Below are 12724 nucleotides of genomic sequence, written 5' to 3' on the forward strand. Positions count from 1 at the left end.
GAGCCTCTCCCCTTTCTTTAGGCAGCCCACGATGCCAGGCTATGTGATGGTGCCACCCACCTGAGATGGATCATTTTCTCCCACTAACCAAGTCTAGAAACTCCCTCAGACATTCTGGGATGTTTGTTTGTTTCTATGGTAATCGTAAATCCCTCTAAGTCGGTGAGATTCACCCTTGGTAGGGCAGCAGAATTCAGTGTGGGGCTCTCTGCTTCTTTGGGTCAGCATGGATTACGTCTACCCAAGAGGTTGGTGGGTTGGAGAGAGGAATGCTGTCAGAGCCTTTCATATCAACACAGCACTCCTGTGGTGTGTGACCAACTGGTGGGGCTGGCACAGCACAAAGCCAGGGCTCAGGGGATAGGACAGGAATAAAACACTGTAACTGGAGAGCCTTCCCATCAGGACACAGGTGAAGCCTCCTCTTTGTATCTATGCATTACGTCTAATGATACAGACTCTCCTGGAGTGACTGACTGCAAGGCCTACAGGCTTGGCCAGTAGCCAGTGCGGGGAGTGACCGATGGCTGGGGTGACCGCTGTGTAACCTCATTGTCCAGCTCAGGCAGGCTTTGGGAAGCACAGCCATGGAACCAAATGGCCATTCTCCATGCCCTCTGACCCTTTGTTCCTGAGCAGCTTGCCTCTGCACTCTGCACACGCTGCACTTCATTTTCTCAATTTTCTTTCTGGGAAGGAGATGTGGGCATGGAGAGTCCTGGCATCGTGCCCTCCACTGTCGGGCTATGGGCTAGCAGAAGCGGCACCTCTGCTTCCGTCCATCTTTCTCTTAAAGAAATTTCTCTGCTACATTTCATCTTACAGAGGTGTGTGTGTGTGTGTGTGTGTGTGTGTGTGTGTGTGTGTGTGAGAGAGAGAGAGAGAGAGGAGTGTGTAATGGTGGTGGTATGAGTGTATGTGAATGTGTGTATGTGAATGTGTTGTGTGCATATGAGTGTGTGTGAATGTGTATGTTCGTGAATGTGTGAGTGTGTGTGTAAGTGGTGGGAGTGTGTATGTAAATGTAGGTACATGTGAGTGTGAATGTTTGTGCATGAAATGTGTGAGTGGTGTGAGTATGTGAATGTGTGTGTGAGTATGTGTGTGAGAGAGAATGTGTGTAAGTGGTGTGACTATGTGTGAGTGTGTGTGTATGTGTGTGTATATGTGTGTGTATGAGTGTGTGTATATGAGTGGTATAAGTGTGTATGTAAATGTGTGTGTGAGTATGAGTATGTGTGTGAGAGAGAATGTGTGTGAGTGGTGTGAATATGTGTGAGTGTGCGTATGTGAGTACGTGTGTGTGTGTGAGAGAGAATGTGGGTGAGTGCTGTGAATATGTGTGAGAGTGTGTCTGTATGTGTGTGTGAGAGAGAATGTGGGTGAGTGGTGTATGCGTGTGTGTATGTGTGTGTGTGAGTGTGTATGTGAGTATGTGTGTGTGAGTGTGTGAGTGTGTATGTAAATGTGTGACTATGTGTGTGTGTGAGAGAGAATGTGTATGAGTGGTGTGAGTATGTGTGAGTGCGAGTGTGTTTGTGTGAGTGTGTGCGTGAGTGTGTGTGTGTGTGTATACCGGTGGTCAGTGTTGGGTGTCTTTCTCAGTCGCTCTCCACCTTACTTTTTGAGACAGGGTCTCTCATGAACCAGAAGCTCACAGATATGACTCACAGGACTGTCTGGTGAACTCCAGGGAGCTTCCTATTTCTGTTCCCCAACACTGGGGTTCACCGATGTGTTCTGCCCCACTCAGCTTTTCTGTAGGTTCTGGGATTCCAAACCCCATGCGTGTGTGGTGGGTGCTTTACCAGCTGAGCACACCCACCACACAAGGAGTAAGGAATAGACCCTCTAAATCTCTGAATGACACAAGAAAAGATAGAAAAGATGAGCTGACCAACGGTGGAAGGGGGAATTGAAGGGCGGGTGAAAACAGCATCTGACAAGGAACCTTCCTCACGTCAGTGCACAGCTCCGGCATGTGTGTCAAGTGATGTCAGAATCACACTTTTGCATGTGTGCGGGACTATCAGAGGACACCCCACTAGAACATCCTGCTGCCCTCCAGCCCCTGCGTACCTTCCCAGAGGGCATGGAGAATGGCTGTTCTGCAAAGCAGGAGCAGGAGGACCCTCTACCTTGTGCAGGTCACAAGCTACTCACCCCAGGCTTGCAAGCATAGCCTACAGCTGAGCTCGGGGCTCTAATGAGAGAGCGGCTGAGGAAGACAAATAGATGCTTCAAATCGTAGCCGGCTATCCAGGGAAGAACAGCCAGCCATTGCAAGCAGGTTTATTCTCTGACTAGAAACATGGTCAGTGTTTTCTAACTTACCGCCATCATCTTCCGTCGGCACACAGATGGGAAGTGAGACATGTGACAAAGGTTCACCTCCACTCCCCAAACAAATTCCAACTATGATATAACCAGAGGAAAGTGTCTAAACAACGTTAATTCATTCTCAGAGAGCATCGAGAGTCCCTCTGAGTGGGGAGATTTGCAGTACTCCCCATGGAAGTCAGAGCCATGGGTGTTAGGTCCCGCTTGCTAGCCTCTTAGCTTCAGAGGCTGTAGCAAGACACTGAGGAAAATGTACTTGCCTTGCTTAGGTTAGGATCATGGCCCTAGAACACTCAGAAAATGCCAGGAAACAGAGCAGTAGTTAGGGAGGGTCCTAACACAGCTCCGGTAGAAGTGAGGAGTCCAGAAAGTGTGTGTTCTGTGTTTCCCACAACTGAGTTCACAGGAACAGGGCCGCAGCATGTCTTCCTGTCCTCACTTGCTCACGTGGACCAAGGGCGTGCCACCCTTACCCCAAGGTTCCTGATAGATCTTCGTTTTCAAGATGGAGAATAGATGAACAGGTGTGGGAACAGGTCTGGGAGCCACAGACTACATAGGTGAGTCAAGGCCAAGCCCACCCCCATCCATACCTCTCTCCTGACACTCATGTCTGCCTCATGCTCAGCGTGGACTGCACAGGGCAGCACGGGCAAAAGGCTCAATCACCAGGGCCTCCTGTTCTGGTCACTGTGTACACAGACCCAGGACTCACAAGTGAGCTCGAGACAAGCAGATTTCAGCCCTGTCTCTTCTCTCCTCTCTGTCTTCCCCCTTTGCCTCTCTGTCTCCTCCTCTGTCTCTCTTCTTTATCTTTCCATCTCTGATTATCTCTGTCTCTCTCACACGTCTTCCCCCCTCTTCTTTTTTTCCACCCTAGTCTGTTGTCTCCCTCAGTGCTTTTTCCTTCTGTCTGCACCCCTCTTCTCGTCTCAGTTCCAGTGTGTCTGTCTGTCTGTCTGTCTGTCTGTCTGTCTCTCTCTCTCTCTCTCTATATATATATATATCTGTCTCTCTCCTGTCTCTGACTCTGTGTGTCTCTCCATCCATCTCGCTCCCCACCCTTCTCTGTCTCTCTTTGTCTCTGTCTCTCTGTCTGTCTCTATCCTATCTCTGATTTTGTGTGTGTGTGTCCATCCATTTCTCTCCCTGCCCTTCTGTATCTCTGTCTCTCTCTCCATCTCTCTGTATCTCTGTCTCTCTCCTGTCTCTGTCCTTCCCCCCTCTGACTCTGTGTGTCTCTTTCCTATCTCTGATTTTTTGTGTGTGTGTCCATCCATTTCTCTCCCCACCCTTCTCTCTCTCTCTCTCTCTCTCTCTCTCTCTCTCTCTCTTTTATATCTCTCTCCCTACCCTTCTCTGTCTCTCTTTGTCTCTGTCTCTATGACTCTCTCCTGTCCCTGACTCTGTGTGTGTCTCTCCATCCATCTCGCTCCCCACCCTTCTCTGTCTCTCTTTGTCTCTGTCTCTCTGTGTCTGTCTCTATCCTATCTCTGATTTTGTGTGTGTCCATCCATTTCTCTCCCTGCCCTTCTGTCTCTGTCTCTCTCTCCATCTCTCTGTATCTCTGTCTCTCTCCTGTCTCTGTCCTTCCCCCCCCGACTCTGTGTGTCTCTTTGTCTCTCTCCCCACCCTTCTCTCTCTGTCTCTCTTTTATATCTCTCTCCCCACCCTTCTCTGTCTCTCTTTGTCTCTGTCTCTATGACTCTCCTGTCCCTGACTCTGTGTGTCTTTCCATCCATCTCACTCCCCACCCTTCTCTGTCTCTCTCTGTCTCTGTCTCTCTGACTCTCTCCTGTATGTGTCTCTCCGTCCATCTCGCTCCCTGCCCTTCTCCATCTTTCCTCTGGTTCTCTGTCCCCTCTTCCTCTCTATTTCCCTTTCTCTCTCATCCCTCACTTCCCTCTCTGTCTTTTGACTTTATCTCTATCTATCCTGTGTCCCAGTTTCCTTCCCTCTTGCCTCTTGTTGTGGTTTGCCCTGGAGTTATCTGTATTTTGATGCTAATTCCACTGCCCCAAGGACAGCTGCCTAGCAGGCACTCAGAACTCAGGTGACTTCACCAGAACCACCTCTCCATTGAATTTGTAAAGTACAGGTGAGGGGCAGGTACAGGGTAGAAGGAGGCCTATCATTGGAGGAGAAGGAAGGATGGGCGGGAAAGAAGTTTGAAGGAAGAGGAGGAGACTAGAGGAGACTGGAGAAAGACAGGAGGAGGAGAGGGTGAGAAGCCATGGCAGGTGATGTTAAGATTCTGCTCTGTGTATTTACAGGTTGTTATTAATGTTCCTAGGGGATGGATGGTACCGGGCTTTGTATGTTTAAGTGGGCAATTATATCTTATCAATTGGATCTAAGATTATTGTGTTGTGTGTTCTTTTATGTGACGATTTGAGTGTAGGAAAGTGTGCGGCTGGGATGTGTTTCCGCCAAGATATCTAGCAGATATCTTGGGGCACTGAGGTAGGGGACCAAGCGGGGTAATAGACAACTATTCTTTTTATTTTTATATTTTTACAACAACAGCCTCTCTTCCTTCTGTCTCTCCTCTGTCCTTTTCTCCTAAACTCCTTGCCCTGCCCCACACAGACCTGTGTGTGAATACCTGTTCTTCTGAACGTCTCACTATAACCAACACTTCTCTGTGTGAATCTACCCAGCTTGTCCAGAACAAGGACATCACTGACCATTTCCAAAGCAGATCGTTTATCTCCTCCCCATCCTTCCTACTGTCCAGTTCACACATGCGCTCTCCCACCTCATGAAACCTGTCTCCTCAGGATGGGGGCTAATGCTTTTGCTAGGCTTTGGCAGCTTGGAATCGAGCTGCAGAAGCATCTCATTCTCAGCACAACCTTAGATACATTTGTCTTTCAATGTGGAAGGATGGAATCTATATTTCTAATTTTAATTAACGTTGTCAAATGCCTTCCAGATGGCTGTAAAAACGTATGTCTCCACCAGCAGCCTCTGACTTGCTCTTTCTGGAGTACCTTGCCAACCGTAGGTGTGAAAGCTCTCCTTAATTTTTATGGTCTGATTGTTGTAAAGAGACCGCTAGCTTTACCTTCCAACTGCACTCCCTGACTGCTAATGAGTGAGTCCCCATTTGTTAATTGTCTGCACACCTTTCTGTGTGTTGCTGGCTATGGGGCTGAGCCTTGTGACGTCCCCCCCACGTGTTAGCGTTAGAAGTTTCCAGAGCGCAATGGCTAACCCTTTGCCTCACACCTGCCTGCGTTTGGAAATTTTGTTTACTTTGTTACCACTAGAAACTTTTCTTTAGCTCTCTCAGACATGTTTCAGCCTATATTTGCATGGGTTACTTTTCTGTTGCTGTGTTAAAACACCATGACCAGAGCCGTTTATGGAAAAGGGTTTATTTGGGCTTACTGTTATGGAAGATTACAGTCTGTGATGGAGGTGCATCGTGCAAGCACGTGACAGGAAGGGCAGCTGCAGAAGGAAGCTGAGGGCTCACATCTTGAGTAGAGGGGGTGGAAGGGGATGGGGAGGAAGAAGGAGATAGGGAGGAGGAAAGAGGAGGAGGAGGAAAGAGAGAGAGAGAGATCAGAGGTGGGCAATGGATTTTAGAGAGCTTCCACTCTTAAAGTCTTCTTTAGTGGCATATTTCCTCCAACAAAGCCACCCACAGGGGACCTAGTGTTCTAGTGACTTCAGAGACACCACACCCAAACCATCACAGAGTTGCTTCTGCTCTTACTTAGAAAACTGTCTTTGCCTTGAACATTTCGTTTCTAACAACCTCTTGAATGCATTTCAGGTCCTCCCTTCTATGCCACAAAACAAGAACCTAGCTCGATTTTCTTCCAGGTTGGTGGCCGGTGGCCTCCTACTGATGTGTATTCTATTAATACAGTGTTGTATACTATTGGAGCTCACTGATAAGCTGGCTCCAGAAGTGGAACTGCCTACCCTGCTTCAGAACCAGAGACAAGCAATAACCATGACCGCAGGTTGTCATGTCCAGTGACTGGCAAACCCAGCTGTCTGTCCAGCCATTGGAATGGCTTTCTCCTGGTTGGTTGTTAGTGGGTTTGGTTGGTTCTAATCACAGTTCAGAGCTGTCCTCTCTCCTTCCCTGAAGGGTTTCTTACCAGTAGCACCTAATCCTTTTTAATTGGTTCTTCAAGAATTTCATATGCTGTAATTTCATCTTATTTACCCTTCGGGACCCACCCCCTTACCTACTCACTGGTTTTATATCTTCTTTTTTATTATTTGTAAACCCACAAAGCGCAGTCTCTGCTGTCCCCGGAACTCTTGGATGTATGGCTCTTCACTGGAATAGTAGGCTTATGAACTACACTCAGAAAAAGCCAACACTCTGTCTCGACGCAGCTACCGATTGCCAATAGCTGACCAGCTACGGGTGCGTGGTTATTGGCATTTGATTTCATCAACTGCCTCCCTGTCCCCGTCAGTGGAATAAAATCTGTTCCCCTCCTTGGTTTTTGATGGAAAGGATCGTGTGGATAGATTTTATAACGCTCAGCCTCTCATCGCAGGCGCGAAGCTCGTCTATACGATATTTTTTAAAGTCAATTAACGGTCATTAAAATGAAAGGCCACATCTGCTACTGTGTTTTATTTGTATTTGTGTTCTAGCAGAGTCTTATTTGGTAATTGTGTCACTTGGTTGCATGCTGTTATTATTAACTATGTAATTTATGCTGGGAAGCTGGCCCGAGCTTCTCCATGCTGGTGCTATCTGGTTCGCACTCAGCGGAACAAGGGCTCCCCCAGTGCCCACTCCTCCTCCTCCTTCTCCTCCTGCCTTTTACTTTGCTATTCATTCATTGTTTCCGATGTATTTTCCAGAATGGTCCAATCTCTTAGAGTTGGAGAGGTGGCTCAGTGGTTACTAGTGCTTGCTCTTCATCCAGAGGACCCACGTTTGACTCCCAGCTCCGGTTTTGTAACTGAAGCTCTGGGGACCCAGCGCCCTCTTCTGGCTCCCATAAGCACTACATGTATGTGGTACTCAGGAGGAAGTTGGTACTGTTACTCGTCCTCACGTGTTCCGAGCATATGGATCCCCACCTGCACCGTCTCTGCCTCACCCACTTGCTACAAAACCAGTTCTTAGTTTGGCCAGTAGGTCTTTCCAAGAATTTGCACACAGCAGTTGGGAGGTTTTGTGGAGTTTCCACAACTCTTTACTATACCGTTCATTGTTAGTGTTATGTGTATGTCTGAAGCTTGTGTTTAAATACCAAGACAGGCGACTTAGTAAGGCACGTAGGTCCATTCACATGTGGATATCTGCACACCCCTGTCACGGTGGATCTTCGTTGTCAAAGTGATGGGCTGTGGAATCCCCAGGGATACAAGTACCTGGGAAGACATTTCCAGAGAGGTTTAGATGCGAGAAGGGACGGTCCATCTTAAATGTGCGCGGCACCATTAGATAAGCTGGGGTCCTGGGCTGGATGAAAAAGGAGAGAGCCAGCAAACCACCGTGTTCATCTCTCTCAGTTTCATGGCTGTGGATGCAGTGTGATCAGCTGCCTCACGCTCCCCCATGATTGACCACACCCCCAAACATGAGCAAAAGTAAACCTTTCTTTCCTTAGGCTGATTATTTAGGGTTTGGGGGGGCAACAGAAAAGTAGCAAGCACACATCTCCCAATCTGTCTCCTCAGTATGTCTCCTCAGCCTGCTGGTAATCAGAGCCGTCCTTCCTGACACATCCTCTAGGGGGAGTCCCTGGGCATCGCGTCCTGGAGCAAGCCCCCACCTCCCCACAGTCTGGCAACCTTGGTCCTGGGGTCCCTTCACATCCAACTTTGCCTTGTTCTCAGACCAGCAAAGGACGGTGTTCTGCCAACATTACCGGCATCCCCCCCTTTTGGTGTGTGTTTCGAACTACTGGGGCTAGATACCCCAGGGTGGGGTGGCCTCCAAAGGAGGCTCCCCTTCTCTGAGGAGAAGAGGAGGTTCAATGAAGGGAGGGATTTGTAAGCATGGGGCTAGGAAGAGAGGAGGGAGAGAGGCTGTGGTCAAGGCATAAAGTGAATTTAAAAAATAAATAAAAACATATAAATTTTTTCCTAGAATCACATGGGCAAATCAAAGGGCTAACAGGAAATTTACTAGTGAGGAGAGATGTGATCCTGTGGGCTGGGCAGAAGAGACAAGAATCTAGGCAGACCAGAGAGATGGCTCAGTGGTTAAGAGCACTGGCTGCTCCCTCAGAGGACTCAGGTTCAATTCCCAGCACCCACAAAACTGCTCACAACTGTCTGTGATTTCAGTTCCAAGGGATTCAATGCTCTGTTTTGAGCTCCAAGGTTACCAATCATGCACATGGCACACAGACCGACATGCAGACGAAACACCCTTAAATTTGACGCAAGTCTATTTTAGATAAAATAACTTTTTGAGAAGTTAAGACTGTTAGACTGCTGGTGGCTGCCCTGGGTGGGGCATGTGCTGACCACTCAAGGCTGACTGCACTGCAGAGATCACTAGTGGACCATCATAACTGCATGTTATTGTGTGTCTGATACATATATACATTATAGCAGAAATTAACAGTGGACCACTATAACTGCATGTTACTGTGTGTCCTGACACACACATATATACATTTTAGCAGAAATTAGTAGTGGACCATCATAACTACATGCAACTGTGTGTCCTGACATGCACACAGTTACATTATAGTTTAGAGAAGATGTTAACGCACTCTTCCTTTTTTTGTTATTTTTATTCGTGTGTATTCATATGTGCAATGATCACAGTGCCTACAGAGGCTAGAAGAGAAAAATAGAGCCCTGGAGCTGAAGGTAGAGGGGCTGCAAGTCACCAATATGAGTGCTGGAAACTGAACTCAGACCTTCTACAACACGTGATCTTAATGGCTAAGCCATCTCTCCAGACGCAGCTCCTTTACTTTTAAGTATTTTTAAATGTCCTTCCACTACCTTTCATAGCTTATGAGGTGATGTTTGTGGTCTCTCACTTGTCCCTCTGAAATAATTTCCCATGATCCTCAAGCTTTTTTTAAATATGTTTTCTTTTTATTTCTGCACTTAAAAATATTTTAAAATCCATACCACGTTTCATGGTATGGATTTTGACTGTGAATCATTGAGGCTTTTGCTTTTGTGAGTTTATGATTTTAACAATGTTAGGGGAAAATCATCTATCATTTATTCAGAAAAACTCTTCAATTTCTGTATTATGTGGCCTTCATTTCGTGCACAGCAATTTTTTTTATATTATTTTCTATTTTCTTCCTCATTGGGACCATTTCTGTTACAAGACTTCCACTGCTGGTCTTTTATTAAGAAGTGTCTACATTATATTAATCCTTCTCTGTATGCATGTTTTTATCAACTTGATAACCTAGAATTATCTGGAGAAAGACTCTTAGTAAGAGTCTGTGCAGATCAGGTTAAGGCATGGTTGTGGCATTGTCTTGGTCACCTTAACTGATGTGGGAAGATTCAGCCACCATGGGCAGCACTATTCCCTATGCAGAGTCAGCCCACCGTGGGCAGGCACCATTCACTGGGAAGATTCAGCCTACTGTGGTTGGGTACCATTCCCTGGACTTGGGTCCTGGACTCTATTCAAGTGAGGAAAGTGAGCTAAGTGGGTGTGATAGTTTGCATATGCTCAGCCCAGGGGGTGGCACTATTACAAGATATGGCCCTGTTGGAGTGGGTGTGACCCTGTTGGAGTAGGTGTGTCACTGTGGGTGTGGGCTTTAAGACCCTCCTCCTAGCTGCCTGGAGGCCAGTCTTCTACTAGCAGCCTTCAGATGAAGATATAGAACTCTCAGCTCTCCCTGCACCACGCCTGCCTGGATGCTGCCATGCTCCCGCCTTGATGATAATGGACTGAACCTCTGAACCTGTAAGCCAGCCCCAGTTAAGTGTTGTCCTTTATAAGAGTTACCTTGGTCCTGGTGTCTGTTCACAGCAGTAAAACCCTAACAAGACAGCGGGAAGCATGCACACATTTGCGCTCTCTCTGCCTGTGATTGTGACTCTTGCCAGTGATGCTTCCCTGATATGATGAACTGTAATCTGGAGTGGTAAACTGAATAGGCACCCTTATCCCAGAGGTTCCAGTTGTTGCTGTGTATATACACGGCTGGTTTGCAGGATACTATAATTCAGTTACCTGCAGGGGCGGTCACGAAGAAGATGGAGTCTGTTTGTTATGTGCATGAGCTTACAACCCATGTAGAGCGAGTTAGTGCAGGGCACTAGGAAAGCGATGCTTCTCTGAGGTCAAAAGGCTCAGCCATGAACTCGAAGCATAGACTTCTCGGATTCCTACTGTCTGAGGTTGCCTTTCATTCTGGTCTGGACAAACATGAACAAACTTGTGTGAGCTCTGGGAATGTTTTAGGCTACTCTTTCTCTGTCTTTCCCACCCCACCCAAGCCTTGGAGGTCTCACTGAATTCTGACATTCACGGAACCACCCACAGGACTCTCCATGGATTCTTGGAGCTCAACTTCCCTTTATATACTCAGCTCCCCTTGATTCCAGCATCCTTGACTTGTTTCATATTCTTCTGGCTGGCAACCCACAGCCATCCCAGTCGGACTGTTCAGGAAGCACAGTTACTGAGAGAGGCTAATCTGGGGCCAGCAGGAGCCAGCACAAGGCCATTGTGGAGCCAGCGTGGGGCCAGCATGAGCCATCATGGGGCCAGTATGAGACTAGCACAGGACAAGCATGGGGCCAGCACAGGACCAGCACAGGGCCAGTGTGGGTCCAGTGTGAGGCCAGGATGAGGCCAGCATGGGGCCAGCATGGGGCCAGCATGGGGCCAGCATGGGGCCAGCATGGGGCTAGCATGGGGCTAGCATGGGGCTAACATGGGGCTAGCATGGGGCTCTGTGTGTTTCCATTCATAAGGGACCACAGACACGTACTTCTTGTGTCAATGTCTAAATAGTACTGCATGACACATTTTGTAGCAAGAGGGAAACAGGTGACTCATTAAGACAAGAATGATGGCCTTACTTTGTGGCACTCCTCCCTGGTTTGCTGGATTCTGCAGACATCTGGAAGTGGTTTGGCAGAGTCACTGTTTCCTCTTTGAGTCTATGCTGCAGCCTGAGAACCCAAAACACCCAGAGGACAGGGCTGTGGAGATGGCTCATCAGTCAAGAGCACTCGCTGTGTGTGCTTCCAGTGAGTGGCTACCAGCATCCACAGGGTGGCCCACAACTGCCAGTAGCTCCATTTTCTAGGATTGGGTGACATCATTCAGCCTCTGTGGGCACATGGTGCACATACACGCATGCAGACAAATCACCCATACACAAAATAACATTTAGCAAAATTTTCTCCCTTTCCCACTCCCTCCCCTCCCCCCTCTGTGTGTGTGTGTGTGTGTGTGTGTGTGTGTGTGTACTCTTCATTTTGTTTGACTTTTTTTATTATCCCTTTCTTCTTTTTTCTTGTTTTGATTCTATTTGGGGTTTTTTTTTGTCATTTGCTCTTCTTGTCTTTTATTCAGAGGGGGGGGAAGAAGAAGAAGAAGAAGAAGAAGAAGAAGAAGAAGAAGAAGAAGGAGAAGAAGAAGAAGAAAGAAGAAGAAGAAGAAGAAGAAGAAGAAGGAGAAGGAGAAGGAGAAGGAGGAGGAGGAGGAGGAGGAGAAGGAGAAGGAGAAGGAGAAGAGGAGGAAGAAGGAGGAGGGGGAAGAGGAAGAGGAGGAGGGGGAGGAGGAGGAAGAAAAGAAGAAGAAGAAGAAGAAGAAGAAGAAGAAGAAGAAGAAGAAGAAGAAGAAGAAGAAGAAGAAGAAGAAGAAGAAGAGGAAGAAGAGAGGGATTGAGAAGGAATTAAGTTGGGTGGATAGGGATATGGGGAGAATCTGGAAACTAGTGGGAGAGAAAAGAATATCACAGGGCCAAAATATATCGTGTAATAATAATAACAATAATAATAATAAAATAGTAATAAATTTCAGAGATAGTCTTAGAGGTCCTTCTCTCAGGTGATTTTAGGTTGTGTCAAACATTCATGTTTCTGAAATAATAAGGTCAAACAAACATTCCCCTTTTCAATATGTGGTATTTATACACAGGTGTGTTTGCCTGCCTGTCTGTGCAGGTACCGGTGGCAGCCAGAAGGGGGCAGCAGACCCTGGAACCGGAGTTGCAGGTGATCGTCTACTTCCTGATGTCAGCGCTGGGAACTGAACTCTGAGCTTCTGTAAGAGCAGCAAGTGCTCTGGACCGCTAAGCTGTCTCTACAGCCTCCTAAATTTTTCCTCTTTTCAGCTGGTTCTCTAAACTTCTGTTTCATCTGCACAAATGTTACTAGTACACTATTTTACAGAGGCGTGGGCTTTAGACGAGTGATCTGTTTGCAACGGCCAGCTTCCAGCCAG

This window comes from Rattus rattus, chromosome 1 (genome assembly GCF_011064425.1).
Source record: "Rattus rattus isolate New Zealand chromosome 1, Rrattus_CSIRO_v1, whole genome shotgun sequence".
Taxonomy (NCBI): Eukaryota; Metazoa; Chordata; class Mammalia; order Rodentia; family Muridae; genus Rattus; species Rattus rattus.